General features: G+C 38.6%; 2 long non-coding RNA genes across 2 annotated transcripts; one reads left to right on the top strand and one right to left on the bottom strand.

The window, feature by feature from the left end:
* The first annotated feature begins 16 nt into the window (after positions 1 to 16).
* Positions 17 to 8396, top strand: LOC133274237 (uncharacterized). The gene is made up of 3 exons (XR_009745079.1): positions 17 to 591; positions 642 to 1355; positions 6654 to 8396. It is a non-coding gene; the product is annotated as an uncharacterized LOC133274237 (long non-coding RNA).
* LOC133274234 (uncharacterized) lies at positions 2666 to 11568 on the bottom strand. The gene is made up of 2 exons (XR_009745076.1): positions 11069 to 11568; positions 2666 to 4209 (listed from the first exon to the last, which is right to left on the bottom strand). It is a non-coding gene; the product is annotated as an uncharacterized LOC133274234 (long non-coding RNA).
* Between the last annotated feature and the right edge of the window lie 2556 nt (positions 11569 to 14124).

Below are 14124 nucleotides of genomic sequence, written 5' to 3'. Positions count from 1 at the left end.
TTGGGGCAATAAAACAACCTCAGTGGTCTCAAGTTACGCCATCTCAACGCCAATAAACAATACCTTGATATGTTATTTCCATGATTCTTAAGTAACCTCAGTGTATGTAAATCCCATTTAATTTTCTTTCAGAATTAGTCTCTGCAAGGGTCGGTTTGTTATTACATTATGAGGATGCTTAGTAGGCTCTGTTGAAAACAAAGAATTTACAGACCAACAAGACCAAAGGTGAAAGGTAAAGTGTAGGCTTACCAATGTAAAATTATCTGCTCATTGTCACCTAATACGTTGCTGCCACAGCCAGGAACATAGTCAAGGCCTCCCAGCTCTTATTTCTGTGTTCTGCCTGCTAGATCACATCGCCCCTCATGTTAGTAAGTTGAGAAATGCCAAATGTGTGGTGAGGCAGAGCCTTAGTCCCTATTTTCATAACAGGGTTCCTGGCCTTAGTAATAATTAAAGCTTTTTTAATGCATTTTTGTAACTCCTCTGACTTCAGGTGATTTCTTTTTTATTTACACAAGATGGATCAGGCCCAGGATTAATAGCTTTCCTCAGAGTGCTTGAGCACAGCAATATTTGCTTATCACAGTATCACAGTATGCTAGAGATTGGAAGGGACCTCGAAAGATCATCTGTAGAGGAGGAATGATTTCCCTGCCATTACCCAGGTAAATTTACTATGAATTTGCAGCAAGTTCTGCCCCAGTTTTCACCCTCTGAGAGACTCTCAGTGCTAGCCATTAGAAACTTTATAGGTAAGCTTCAGTTTCTTTTTGTATAGCCAGAATTTAACTTAACTCAAAATGTCAGTGTGTTTGCCTTGAGGGAGAATAGAAAGGAGAATTATCTAGTCCATTTCAGGGATTAGTCTTACTTGTGCTTTCTTTATTGCTATATCTTCCAAGTTACAGGGCTGGAAGCCCAGAGGTTAAATGGATGAACGCTGGATCAAAAGCAAGGTTTTTAGGAGCACAGTGAGCGAGGATTTGTCAGGTGGACTGACTGAAAGCCATGACAGACAGAAAATGAATACTGGAAAAGATCCAAAGGGGGAAAAATATCTGTCAGTTCAGGAAAGAAACAGGTTATGGAAAGGAGGCTGCTTTGCGCTGGGCTGCTTAAAACAAAAGCAAGGAATTACCAGACTTTGGAAGCTGAAGGAAGCAAACATGGAAGCTAAGAAGAGGGAAGAGAAGAAAATGTCATCATTGCAGTGCCACTTAAATATGATCTACATGTCTGAACAACAGTGAAATGACTGACTGCCAAGAAAGGGGAAACCAATTGCCTGTCCATAGAGACAATACAGATATCTCTGGAGCTGTATGTTAAACTTGTGATGAAACAAACAGGTAAAGAAGCTTTCAGTCTATAAAGAAGAAAAGTCTGTTTGTCATGCAGATTTGTAAGCGTGTGCATCATTTCTAGCTTTTAGAGAGGTCTAGTAAAAAAGACTAATGCCCAAATCTTTTATCCATATGGGATGAGAGTAGGTCAGTAAGGTATAAAGGAAAACCATCACAAAACCTGATGTTAAAGCAGATCAACAGGTAACAGGAAAGATGAGTCTTTTGTGAGAAAACTAATACTAGCTTTCCCATCCACTTTCAAATTCCCCTTTTTACACTGGAAAAATCCTCCTTTTTAAAGATGCAATTAGCAATAATTGTAGGGCTGGATGTTCTTGTCATTCGATTCTTCTGCTGCTGTAACTTCTGTGAAGCTGCTAGGGATTTATATACGCAAAAGAAGAATCACAAAGCCCCCTACTCTAGGGATCACTTGCCTATTGTTTTTGTTGCAGATCTCTTAATCTCTGGAGATTATTCTTCAGTTACTTAAGCACTGGCTGAATTTCAAGACATTGTAATAATGAGCAGGGTGAGGATGGGGGATTTCCAAGCATCAAAAGAAGCATTTTCATTTTGTCCTGAAGCAGACATATAAAGTTAGGGATGGCAGCTTGATTCCTGAAGCTATTGGAGGCTTTAGGAATGACAGTACTTGCCAATTTAGTGAGGAGATAACAGAGCTGATTTACACCAGCTAAAGACAGGGCTAGATTCTCTAGCGCTGCACAAACATCACAGAAGTGTCCTATATGATGGCCTCATTAGCTTGGAAAGATGTCAGCTGAATTCTACTGCTTAGATAAAACAAAAGGATGCTAAAGTTTTTCTCAGTCAGATTTATTATCAGTATTCTCATCTGTATCTGGTGAAAAGAGTGTGACCCTCTCTTACAGAGGTAATCCCTGACAGAGTAATCCTTATTTCTATCACTTTAAGATTACTTAGCTGTATTACACTTTTATCTTAATGCCCCTGGGAAACTCAAGCTGAAGAACAATTCTATGACCAATTTTCAAAGCAGCATCATGACAAAAATATTATTACACCAATATTTCTGGGTCTATAGCAGCTGCCACTGAGTTTCTAAATAGAGTTAAAAATACTAGGATCAACCAGTAAATCTCTAAATTTATGGGATATGGTTACCAGAGGGACTGCCTCTTGATTCCTTTGCAAATGTCCTGGCTGAGATTTCTAGGGGTGCTTCAGTGGGAATTCTGGACTATAAATCAAAGAGTTCACAGAGAGAATGCTTTTCACAAGAATGGGGTAAGGGCTGGAGATACTTGGATGAAATCTGTATTTTGTAAAAAAAAGAAAGGAATTGATTACAATTTTACAACAAATTACATATATATGTAGTTCATAGGGTAGGAATAAACAGCAGGGCATGTGTCTTCTCTGCACAGGTGCTTTTATGAACTTACATCCATTTAATTACTCCTATGTACTATATGCTTTTGGTGCAAGAGGCAAGTGATTTTCTGGTGCAAAGCACTGTCACCTGGAAAATTCCTCTTTAGTTTCAGTGGCTTTAGATCAGACTTATTAAAAGGAACAGCCATAGCAAAACCCTTAAAAGAAATCCAAGATACTTAAATGTTGACAACTGCTCTACAGAGTAATAATTTGTTCATAAAGCACACAGAGTTCCAGAAGTATGATCTCCATGCAATGAATCAGATAAATCTTGACTGTTTTGCATAATTGTTCAATATTTTTCTATTACTTTCATCTTAAAACTTTTTATTATGACTACTTGCACCTCCACATGTTGTCTTTCATGTATTGTTTGGGATGTAATACACTTCTCATTTTTTAAAACTATAAAAAAAAAACCAAAACAACCAGAAGAAAATAAAACCAAAACTAATTTATTCCATTACATGGTTGAGCATATTCATCTTTCATTTCACAGTGTTTCTTCAGAAGAAGGAGCACTGCAAAGGTCTCAAGATCCATGTTTCATTAAACAGTAACTAGAAACACAATCATACATAAATGCATGAAATAGTAAGCCACATCTCACTTGAGTATAAACAATATTGGGTTTCATGTAAGCCATGATAAATCAGAGAAGTACACACAGCCCTATGGTTTTTTATGCTCAATTGCTTTTGCCACAGTTCCTTCACCAGTTCTTTGTAGGCGAATTCATAGGGAAAACAGAAAAGAAAATGAGCATCCCTGACCCTCCACCTTTACATTAGTTTACTTGTTTCTTTAATTAGGTTCAACTTTCGTTTATTTCAGTTAGATCTTTCCTAGTTTTCACTGACTTACGGTTTCTATTGTCTTGGCAACAGAGCAGTCCTGCTCCATCTCTCTTTTTCAGTTAGCCATAGAGAGCATTAATACCAGCCATTGTCTTCCTGTGCATTTATTAGTCCTCAGAGGGCGTGATGGAAGTCAGAAGTCGAGTATTCCTGGGCCAGGGTCTCACTGTCAGCACAGACCTAAATGAAACATAAACCAATGCATCTGTTTCAAAGCATATTGTACATCAATCCAAGTAGATATTTGGCCCCTTTTGGCAATGTAGCTATTGGATAGCATTTTAAATAACTGAGCAGTTAAGCAGTCTGGTTTTAGTAACTTTAATAAGTAATCCCTCTGGGCTCATTACAGCTAAAACCCAATTCTTGTACTCTATTTACGTATGCCAGTTTGAATTTCATGGCTGTTTCTTGGTTCCACATGATATTTCCCCATTTGTTGTCAAGGCTGGGAGGTGGGTAGCAAATGGAGCTGGAAATGTTAAGAAGCGGACAGGATAGGCTCATGCTTAAGGTAAACATTGATACTCTGGGATTGTATTCTTTCGCTGCTACTGTGATAGACCTTGGATGACATACTGCAAGATAAGAAGTCAGATATTTGACATGAGTTCATTAATTGCTTCCTACTCCATAAGTATCTGATCAAATGTGTTAAGAATTTGCAGCTAAAATTAGCATCAATGAGAACTATTTAATTTATAATGTCTAACACAAAGTGAATAAACAAGTTGCATCTAAATCACTTTGTCTCAATTTCCATCTGGAAAATGGGACTAAAAACAGCTAATCTAAGGAGAATGTTGTTGGAGAAGGCAAGTGTGAAGTATTGGCATATTACAGTGATGACTACTGTAGGAAAACCAACGGGAAAATTAATAATTGCTTTTTTTACAAGGATTTGATAAATATTAAGTAAATAAGCAAACTCTGCTAATCAAACAGTAGCAAAGATAATGAAATTAATTTTTGTTAGCTAAAGTTAAACACTCTTGAACTAAAATTGGTATAGCCACCCCAAAAAAAACCTAAAATCCTGACATAAGATTGTGTTGCAATACAATCAGCTTAAACTGGGGAACTTCCCAACTTTAAAGCTGCCTGGCTTTGTAACCTTAGTGATGAAGCTATTGTTATTAATATGAAAAACAGCAAACCCACTGCTGAATACAGTTCTGAAACATTGCTTTTTTTAAATGAAAAACTTATCAGCCTCTATGCAGTATGTAATAAGACTCCATGCATCATCCCCAAACTTATATAAGCTCTGAGTGAATTTTCTGATAACTTACAAGTAAATCCATTAAGTAGATTAAGTTAAATTAATTAAAACCAGTATCTTACCAGAGATCTGTCATCTGTGATGGCACTTTTGAATTGGGCTTGAATGATCTTCCTGACAAATAACACAGATATATCCAACTTTTTTGATAGTAAAAAACTATCAAAATCCCCTCTTTGAAGGGAGGCAAGCAATTGTTATGATTATTTAGGTTAGTAACAAGCTTGAGTCTAGTTAGCATGTGTCAGCATTTGCAGAGATCAAGCAAAGGAAAATGAAGAAGGGGTCTGAATATCTTTGTCTGAACAGGGAAAAGCAACTCTAAAACTGCTAGCTGGCGTGAAGACTCATGAGAGTAATGAACTGGCAGTTTAAATGATGATTAAGTTGAACAGTGTCTGCCAGGAGGACACAGAAAGCTCTGTCACCAGGGCAGAAAAACAAAACTACAGTTTAAGAGACTAACAGCTCCTCGTACCAATATCCTCATATGTTCTATATTCCCAGAAGACTTGGGAGCAATGCAGGTTTCCTCAGAGCACACTGAAGGAGCAAAAGCCTAGGTTAAGCACTGTGTCTGATTTGAATGTCCCAAGAGTGACATCTAAGTAGTGTCCTTGTCTGGAAATTGTTCTAAGAAGCACTCCAGCTGCTTAATTCTAAGCTTGCACTTAAATGCATGACTGAAATTCTGCCTGTGACTCTCTGGATTGTAACCACTTTCTCATTGTCAATATTTTGTCTAACTTTGCCCTTCTTAGGCTGTTGCTCCTTAAGGTGCCTTTAGACAAGAACATGGTGAAGGTGATATTCTTCCTAGAAAGACCAAGGGGCTCCAGTTTGCTTTATGTATTTCCTGCTTTCTCTTCACTCTTTCCATAGTGCATCTTCCATCTGTAAATCTTTGCAAAGACTCTGCTCACTCTGTCTCATGTCCTTGTGGCTAAATTGCTGTGTTGAGCAAAAAGATGGACCATACCTCATTCCCTAATGCTGCAGAGATCCCATTGCCAGATCTGAGAGGCTGTAGAAAAAGTACTTTGTTCACATGTTGGGGATCCAAATAACACTTCATTATTTGCAGTCTATCTCTTTCATGGACACCCTCTTGTCATGGTGAAAGAGCTTGCGTGCCCTTGTGAGGTTGAGAGCTATGCTGGTGGTGGCATATGCCTCCGGTAGGGTCTCCCATGCCAGACAGGTCTCAACTGAAGGGTCAGACAAAGTGTGTCCATGGGCAGGATGGGCTCACTAGCCTTCGGGCAACCATCCTAGGAGAAGGACAGCTACAACTTCAAACCCGGGCAGATGAAGTTTGTTTAGCCTTGTAAGGCCATCCATCTAAGAGAAGGATACTCTAACCAAACGACCTAAGGACTTTGCTGTCACCATCCAAGCTTGCTAGGCCCTGGCAGATAAACCTCAGGTGTAAAGGGTGGGGCCAGTTCTGTGCATGCTGTGCCTCACCTAAAAAATCCACTGCGTAGGCCCGAAGGGTTTACTCATCAGCATGCTTGTAGTAAGCATGTGTAAAGCCCTTCCCAAATCTTCGTTCGCAAAGTCAAGCCGTCATTTGGAGTCTCGCCACAAGCGATGGTGGGGTATGAGAGCTTTATTGACAGGCAGCTGGCACTAGAAGAGAACGACAGTATCCCTGTATGTCAGTTTGACTCCCACAGAGAGAAGCCACTTTGATACCAGTTTACAGACTGGAGCTGAATGTACAGTTTTTTCATGCAGCAAAACCAGAGGCCTCGGTACTTGCCTCCTTTCTGTCTTTGGAAATCAGTGGGAATACAGAGCTGTAACTCTAAATTACTAATGAAGTGAGATGGATATTTTTACAGATGAGTTCTAACCCACAAGGTAAGTCAAAATTCTTATAAATGGGAACAGTTGCTGCATCAGTTCATGGGGATGTACGGTTTAATTCCTCAATTTGTACACAAACACTAAATCAATAGGATTCCTGTGTATCCAAAACTCACTCAAATCAATTATCTCTACTGGGTGTTAGATTAGACTATTCCTGTGAGACAGATTGTGTGTATGTTGACTGAAACAAAAACCATGGATACTATGAAATGTACTTTGAAATTGAAGATATCACATAACTGAAGAATAAGTTTACGTTAAAAAAAAAACAAGCTTATTAAAAGAATTGTCATTAGCACTGTATTGATAAAGATAACCTTTTCCATTTGACTGGCATCTGTCCACTTATGCTTGCATTGCTATTCTATCTGTTCCTAAATCATGTTGATTTCTATATTTATTCACATGTCTAAAAGATGACGTGAACAACTGGCGATGAAGGACAGGTGACTATTGTCAAGGCAACTGAAGGCAACTGATTCATTAGCTACCCCAATTTGCCTCTCTTTGTGTCCTTTTAAGTATTCCATCCTCACTGAACTTAAACTCCCATAAAGCAACACCACCATCTACAGCTCAAAGATCAGACTCTCCACCATAATTGCACCTCTCTGTCCTGAGCTCAAGCTATGTCAGATGTAAGAGTACCAGATTTCTTCTGTTGAAAATATTCAATATCACTTTAATTTTCATTATCCAAAATTAGAGGTTGGTTTAAAAACAGAAACAAACAAACAAAAACCAAACAAAGAAAATGAAACACTTCAATGCAACTTGTTTAAAAGAAAGATTCTTCTCTGCGTCTTCATCCTGCACTCTGACTTCTGCAGTACAGTACTACCCATGATAACATAGAATTACAGAAGAGATAGGATTGGAAAGGACAATGAGATCACATAGTTCCAACCCCCCTGCCCCGAGCAGGGACATCTCCCACTAGACCAGGTTCCTCAAGGTCCCGTCTAACCCGGCTTTGAACACTTCCAGGGATGGGGCATCCAAAACTTTTCTGAGCAACCGGTTCCAGTGTCTCACCACCCTCAGAAAAGCACTATCAGAAAGACATGAAATGCCTTTCTGTGGTGCATAGTAAGCAGAAAGTTTTAGTTCCAGGGCAATGCAAATTCCTCAGAAATTGGTGCTTCTGTATTTCAGTGGAAAAAAAAACCACCTTTGTTGGAAGTTGTAACTCATTAGGTGCATGTTACTGGGAGAGACTTCTTTTTCTACTACTAGGAACAGAAACCACAGAATAAAGATTGTTTTACCACTATCATTTTCCAGTGATTATTTCTTACTTTTTTTTTGTGCCATGTTGCCAACCACACTGTGGCTTTGGCAGGCTAAAAGGGATACCTCCTCTCAGTTTCACAAAGGTAGTTACCAGGCTGCATTGCACAGCTGAGGGAACTATGGTCTCCACAGTGGCAGTGATAAAGCTAAAATCTTGTTACTTGCAGATAATAGGAGGTGAAGGGAAGTGAGAGACTCCACAAATGCAATTCTGTCCCACAGCCTTTACCCCTGCCTCCCCAAAGTAGTAAAGCCAATTTGTTGGTGGCTTTTGACTCCTTGTCTGCCCTAGAAGGCTCTGTTAGTGCTTTTTGTACAAGTCTAATCTGGGAGACACAAAAGCTTCAATATAGAAAAGGCCAGTGATTACCTGAATTTACTGTCTGTAACCCTGGCTGTGCCTATTTATGCACCATGTTTTCTATTGTCACCAGATGTACAGTTATGCAGAATAACGCATACAAATTGTTCTTAAGATGAAATCCTAAGTCACTCAAGTTGCTGCTTCTAGCTTTCAGCACCAAGATGATAGTTTATAGCTTTGGCATTAGTCCAGTCAAGAAAGCTCTGTTCAAGTCTTCTGTAGTGTGTTTTCACATGATTATTGAATTCATGATCAAAGGGGGCTTAAATGTTCTGTTTAAGTATTTCAGGGAACTGCAGGTAATAGCCATTTAAATTAAAAAGAAAAAAAAAAGGCAAAAAATAAACAACCCAAAAACAGACACCCAAAACCCCCCAAAAAAACAAATGTGTGTCAATTTACTTTGCTTAAATAGAAAACTAAAGGTCCACTGGACAAGGGAGTTCCTTTTAGTGGAAAGCCACAGGAAACTTAATAAGATTTCACTTCAAACAATATAATCCATGAGGTCTGTGGTACCTGATACTAATTTACACTAGATAAAAATCTGAGTTTGTTTGTTTATACTTCTAGACACCTACAATATTCATGCCATGCTATATTACACTACAACTTAAAGGAGCTAGAACTGATAATAGAAAATGACTGTGTACACTGAAAAGTGATTGACAATAAGTTGTGATTAGATGCAGCCATAGGGATCTGTTGTGCAAATACCTAAGCAATCAACAGAGAAGACTCAGAAGAATTGTGAAGATGCCATTCACAGAGAATTCATTCTCTAAGGAGCCACAGATGTCAGCAAAGAGAACTTAGTGGCCTGGTTTAGCATTCTGGTTATTACCAGTAACTGCAGTGTACCCAACCTTCAGGCTAGGAGGACCCCAGTCTTGTCAGAAAAAAATAATTTTTGGGGTGGATCTCGACAGTGTTAACTGCAAAACCTGACTGCAGTCTGAGATAAGGACTCCCGCCCCAAGCTGTCTTCAGTAGGACTTTTAAATTTGCCACTTTGACCACTAGAGGGTAGTAACATACATTTGCACTAGGTGCCTTATGAACAAGAGAATGGAGTAAGACGTGAAAGATGATAAAAGGAAAATCTGGTGTACAGAGAGGTGTCAGACCTCACCAAAGTGTGTGTTGTGCCCTTCATACATGTGTCACTGTATCGGCAATCATTCACTACTGTGAATCTATGAGATCAAGAACTATGGGCCAGCTAGGAGATCCATCTGTGAAATTCCATGTTTGAAGTTAGTCATATGCATACTTGTTTTCAGGATGTCGCCTTAGACAATAGAGAACAGAAAGTAACATGCTACATTATTTTCCATAGTTGTATGGGTAGCTGGGAATAGCTTAAATGCATTGTACATTACTGATGCTGGCATGATTTCTGTGTGAGAGGGCAAGAAATTTTTGACTTGTAATTATCCAAATCTTTAAAGGTGGGGTGGAAATTTTCTTAAGTGATCTTGGTATTCAAACGTCTGACTTGGGTTCACACAGAACTGACTTGCTGTCAAAAAGTTAGCCATGAGTCTGCCATATAAACAGGTACATTTTGCAGAAGTATCTCTCAAACAGTAGGATTCAGTACAGTTAGTTCATAAACCTGAATCTTTTCCTGTCTTTAAGTCTCTTATTCTCATCTGTCTTACTCTGTGTCCTGATCCTGTTTATGCTACCTAGAGCTCTATCTAGAGCACCTATGAGTGACAAGTATCTTCAACTGTTATTACTCATAGCACAATTTTTGCCACAATGGGAACAAGAACAGCATCTTAACCCCTTTGGTTTTCAACTTTTCATGATTCTGTGTTTTACAAGCAAAATTGTTTCTACTTGTCTCCTTTGAGATAGTCAGCTTGATTTCACATCATCAATAGTCAGATGGACCTCATGGCACATACAAAGCTGCTAAGCTTTAGCAGAAAGTATTTTGGTTTGGGGTTTTTTCTTGGTTTTGAGTGTCCAAAGATTTCACAAGCTTTGGCAAGAAACAGAGAACAAAAGCTGCCCTGTGGCTTTGGAACTGAGACTCTAAACTTGTTTTCAAGCCCGTTTCAGTTGTACACTTCTCAAATGATGCTGGGTAAATTATTTTATCTCCCTGTAGTACACATCTGTTTTTGTGAACTGGGGAGAGTCATTGCTGGGAGAGGGCTTGCCACATACTTATGTCTGACCAGTACTTCTTAAAATACAGCTCTTACTAAGGTTTGGACCTCTACATCAAATTATAACATAAAATCTAATAATCTGTAAATGCTGACACGAACAATGCAAATGAAGCAGGAATCCCCCTTTTCAGAAATGTTTTTTTCCACCAGAATGGAAATAGTGTTAAGAGCAGGTCTTGACTTTACCACCACTGATGTTTATTTACTTGATACATTTTAAAAAAGTGTATTTATACCTGCTCAGGGCCTGCTCTGGAGACTTTTTAGAGACATATGACGCTATTTCCATTTAAGTTCATTACAGTTAGTTTGCTTACTTCTACAATTCCAGCTCAGGCCTATTTCATTAGTAATTCTTTCCATGTGAGTTGTGTGTTGTTCATTTTAGGTATATTTTGTTTTTCTTAACATGATAAATGGAAAAAACAATGAAATACCTCTTCTGTGGCCTCTCTCATCCTGTGCCTTGCAAGTTCTGGGACTGCTAATGACAGTCTCTGTGATTTATCTGCTGGGGTGATGTTGTTCTGACCTGCAATAACAAGGTACATCATTGTTGGCTTGCATGTTATAAAAATGATGCACAATACATCTAAAAGTTAGAATAATACTTTGATGCAGCTCTTTGTCAGTCCTACAAATGGTTGCAGTTAATCGATGCTATAAAACTTTCCTTCAGGCACTGGTATTCAGCGTTCACACTAGGAAATGGAGTTTGATTCTGACATTTTAAACACCGGCGGTGTTACCTAATGAAATAACTTGGGGTTTGAAAATTCCCATCAGTAAAAGAGCACAAAACTACTGTTGAGTTAGGGTATTTAAAAACATCTTTTGAGCACTGGGAGAAGATGATACATTGGACAGACACTATTATTTTGCTACTCTTTTCCTGCAGACACTTTTAACTTGACCAGGGGTCTACTGTCCCATTGGTGCATCCATGCAGTTTCATCACCATTAACGGAAGCTACGTGCATGAGCTGATGAAGGCATACACGGAGTTCAAAATACTTCTTTTGTTTATTAAAAAGTGTCATACAAGTCTTGTGAGAGAAGTGCCATAACAAACACTGTAGATTTAGCAAACATTTCAGGATTTCTGCAGGATACATTTTTTCATTTTGTATTTTAAAGATTTGCCATTATGAAATCAACTAGCTCCATCTCAAAGGGCTGTGCGAAGAAAAGAGACAGAGGAGAGGAAAGTCGCCCAGCTGATGACAAACTGTGGAAATTCCACTGGCTTTTATCTTATGTTTTGATAGTGGATTACAGGATAGATATTTTCTTACATGTAAGTGTATAAAGAATAAAGATGGCATTCTGAATTTTGGTCTTTATGAAGCCCTCAAAATGACAGCCTATCTACTGTGCCCATTTTCTTAGGATTTCCTGAAATTCTGGACACTAAAAAAAAAAAAAGAATGACAGTTAGTAAAGATGTAAAAAGATCATTGTGGAAAAGGCTGAGAAAAATAAAACCCTTCTGGGAATCACTTCTTATAGTACACTCTGTACTGCATCCGAGGCAAGCCCATGCCTAGAGGGCACAATCTATCCTTAAGTGTATGTGACCTACTAACCACAGTGAAAAAAAAAGACCAGGTGATCTGATTTACTGCTGTTCCAAGAGAATAACTTTTCCTTGGCAGGAGAAATCTGAAGAAGGCACTCATACTAATGTGTGCACTGCTACTCCCATAGGAACAACAGACCATTCTTCAGAGCCACAGAGCAAAACTGCTGAAAGGTCAGCGCAAACTGACCATGTTAAAAAAAAAGATGATCCTTCAGTCCTGCTGTTAGAGTGTTTGTTGTTCTCATTTCTAGGCAGGTAGAAAAACCCAACATGCAAAGAATATATTTCTGCTACAACATCTCAAGAATCTCAGACTTTTCAAGGCTCTCCAAGTATATCATAAAGAGCTGGATAGAATATTTTCTGAAAAGGAACGAAAAAAAGAAAATGAAGCTAAGGGCAATAACTGGATTTCAGACATCTCAACTTTGGGCTGCAAACTTTTAGCTAATTAAAATAGGACCATTGTTTAAAAGGGCAGGGCACTTTTTGGTAACTGGGCCTCTGCCAGCGGAATGGCGAGTATCTGTGACACATAAACTCATGGCAACTGTTGGTCAGAGTGACTTGCCCAAGCTCATGCAGTTTATCAAAAGCAAAACCTGTGTAACGGGCAGAGTCCTATTTTCCAAAGTTTGTTTACTCCTCAGGTTTGTAACAGTTTCTTCCTGTTTCAGCTGAATCATTTAATCTGTACAATGCTGTAGTTCATTTCAGCTTTCTATAACACCAGCAAGTGGGGATTTAAAAAGCACTTTGCTGTTCACCTTTCGGTCATCCTCATAACTTTCATCTGCATATTTTATTTTGCTAGAGGCTTTCCCAACAGAATTTCCCAACAATGGTGTTTTCTCTGAAAAGATGGATCACCTAGGATAGGAGCTGTGACCTTCTGGTGCTTGAATGGTTCTACAAAAACTTCAGAAACTGCCTTTACTTTAAAAAAAAAAGTCATTAAAAAATAGGTTTTAAAGAATCTGAAATCCCCTCCTACAATTCTTTGCTCTTTTAGCAGGCAGGGAAAGTGCTTTAGGTTTCAGTATTCTGGACTGCCCTGTTCAGTACCTCATGGATTTTGGAGCTGGATTTTTCAGGTTTTCATAAATAATTGCACTTTTGTATTAGCAGTTAGCATAACTCGATTGTCTAAATATTGTTCTAGTATCTAATAATATTGTACTAATATCTAATAAATATTGCATCCAGTGCTCCTACTCTGAATGTGTTTGAGCCTCTTTGTTACTAAGCAGAAAGGCTCTGAAGAAAATCAGTTACTGAGGTATTTCAGGTCATGCTTTTGCTTAGTTTTGGGGGCTTATTTTTCCAAATGAATAAATGATTGGTGCAGTTAGGAAATATATTTTAAGGAAAATTATGTTGTTTTTCCTTTGTGATATAAACCCAGTATTTTGACCCATATAAATGACCACTTGCACCAATTAATAGGTCTAATTATGCAAATCTTCTGAACAGCTTCTTCCTTCTTGTCTGCAACTGGTGGTAGAAGAATCCTGTAGCTGCATTTGATTAACAATATCCTGTTGACCCCTCAATTTTTTCTTCAGTTCTTTACTTTTTTCATCAGATGAAACTCTTCCTATTGCTTCATGCTCAATTCCACTGCCAGGTGTGTTGGCTGTTGCTAAACTACACCTGCTTTGCAGCCTCCATCTGAACCACTGTCCTAAGTCAAGGAACTACTTCATGTGATCTGTCTTCCTTAAAAGTTTATCTTTTGCACTTTCCACTGCTATGTGTGGCAATTTGATGAATAGATACAGATCTGCTCACTGGTGCATAATGGCCTCAAGTTCTTGGCTCCTTTGCTCTATTTGCCTACTGCTTAGCTAGGCACTCTTTTTTATTATTTTTGAGTAATGCCTTTTGTTTTCTGTGAGACTGCTGTGAATA

Source organism: Pezoporus flaviventris, unplaced genomic scaffold (assembly GCF_033815535.1).
Source record: "Pezoporus flaviventris isolate CSIRO_AGI_PZ_B2104156 unplaced genomic scaffold, CSIRO_AGI_Pfla_v1 ptg000036l, whole genome shotgun sequence".
Classification (NCBI taxonomy): Eukaryota; Metazoa; Chordata; class Aves; order Psittaciformes; family Psittacidae; genus Pezoporus; species Pezoporus flaviventris.
Note: the sequence above shows the minus strand (reverse complement) of the source record. Positions and strands in the feature narration are given on the sequence as shown.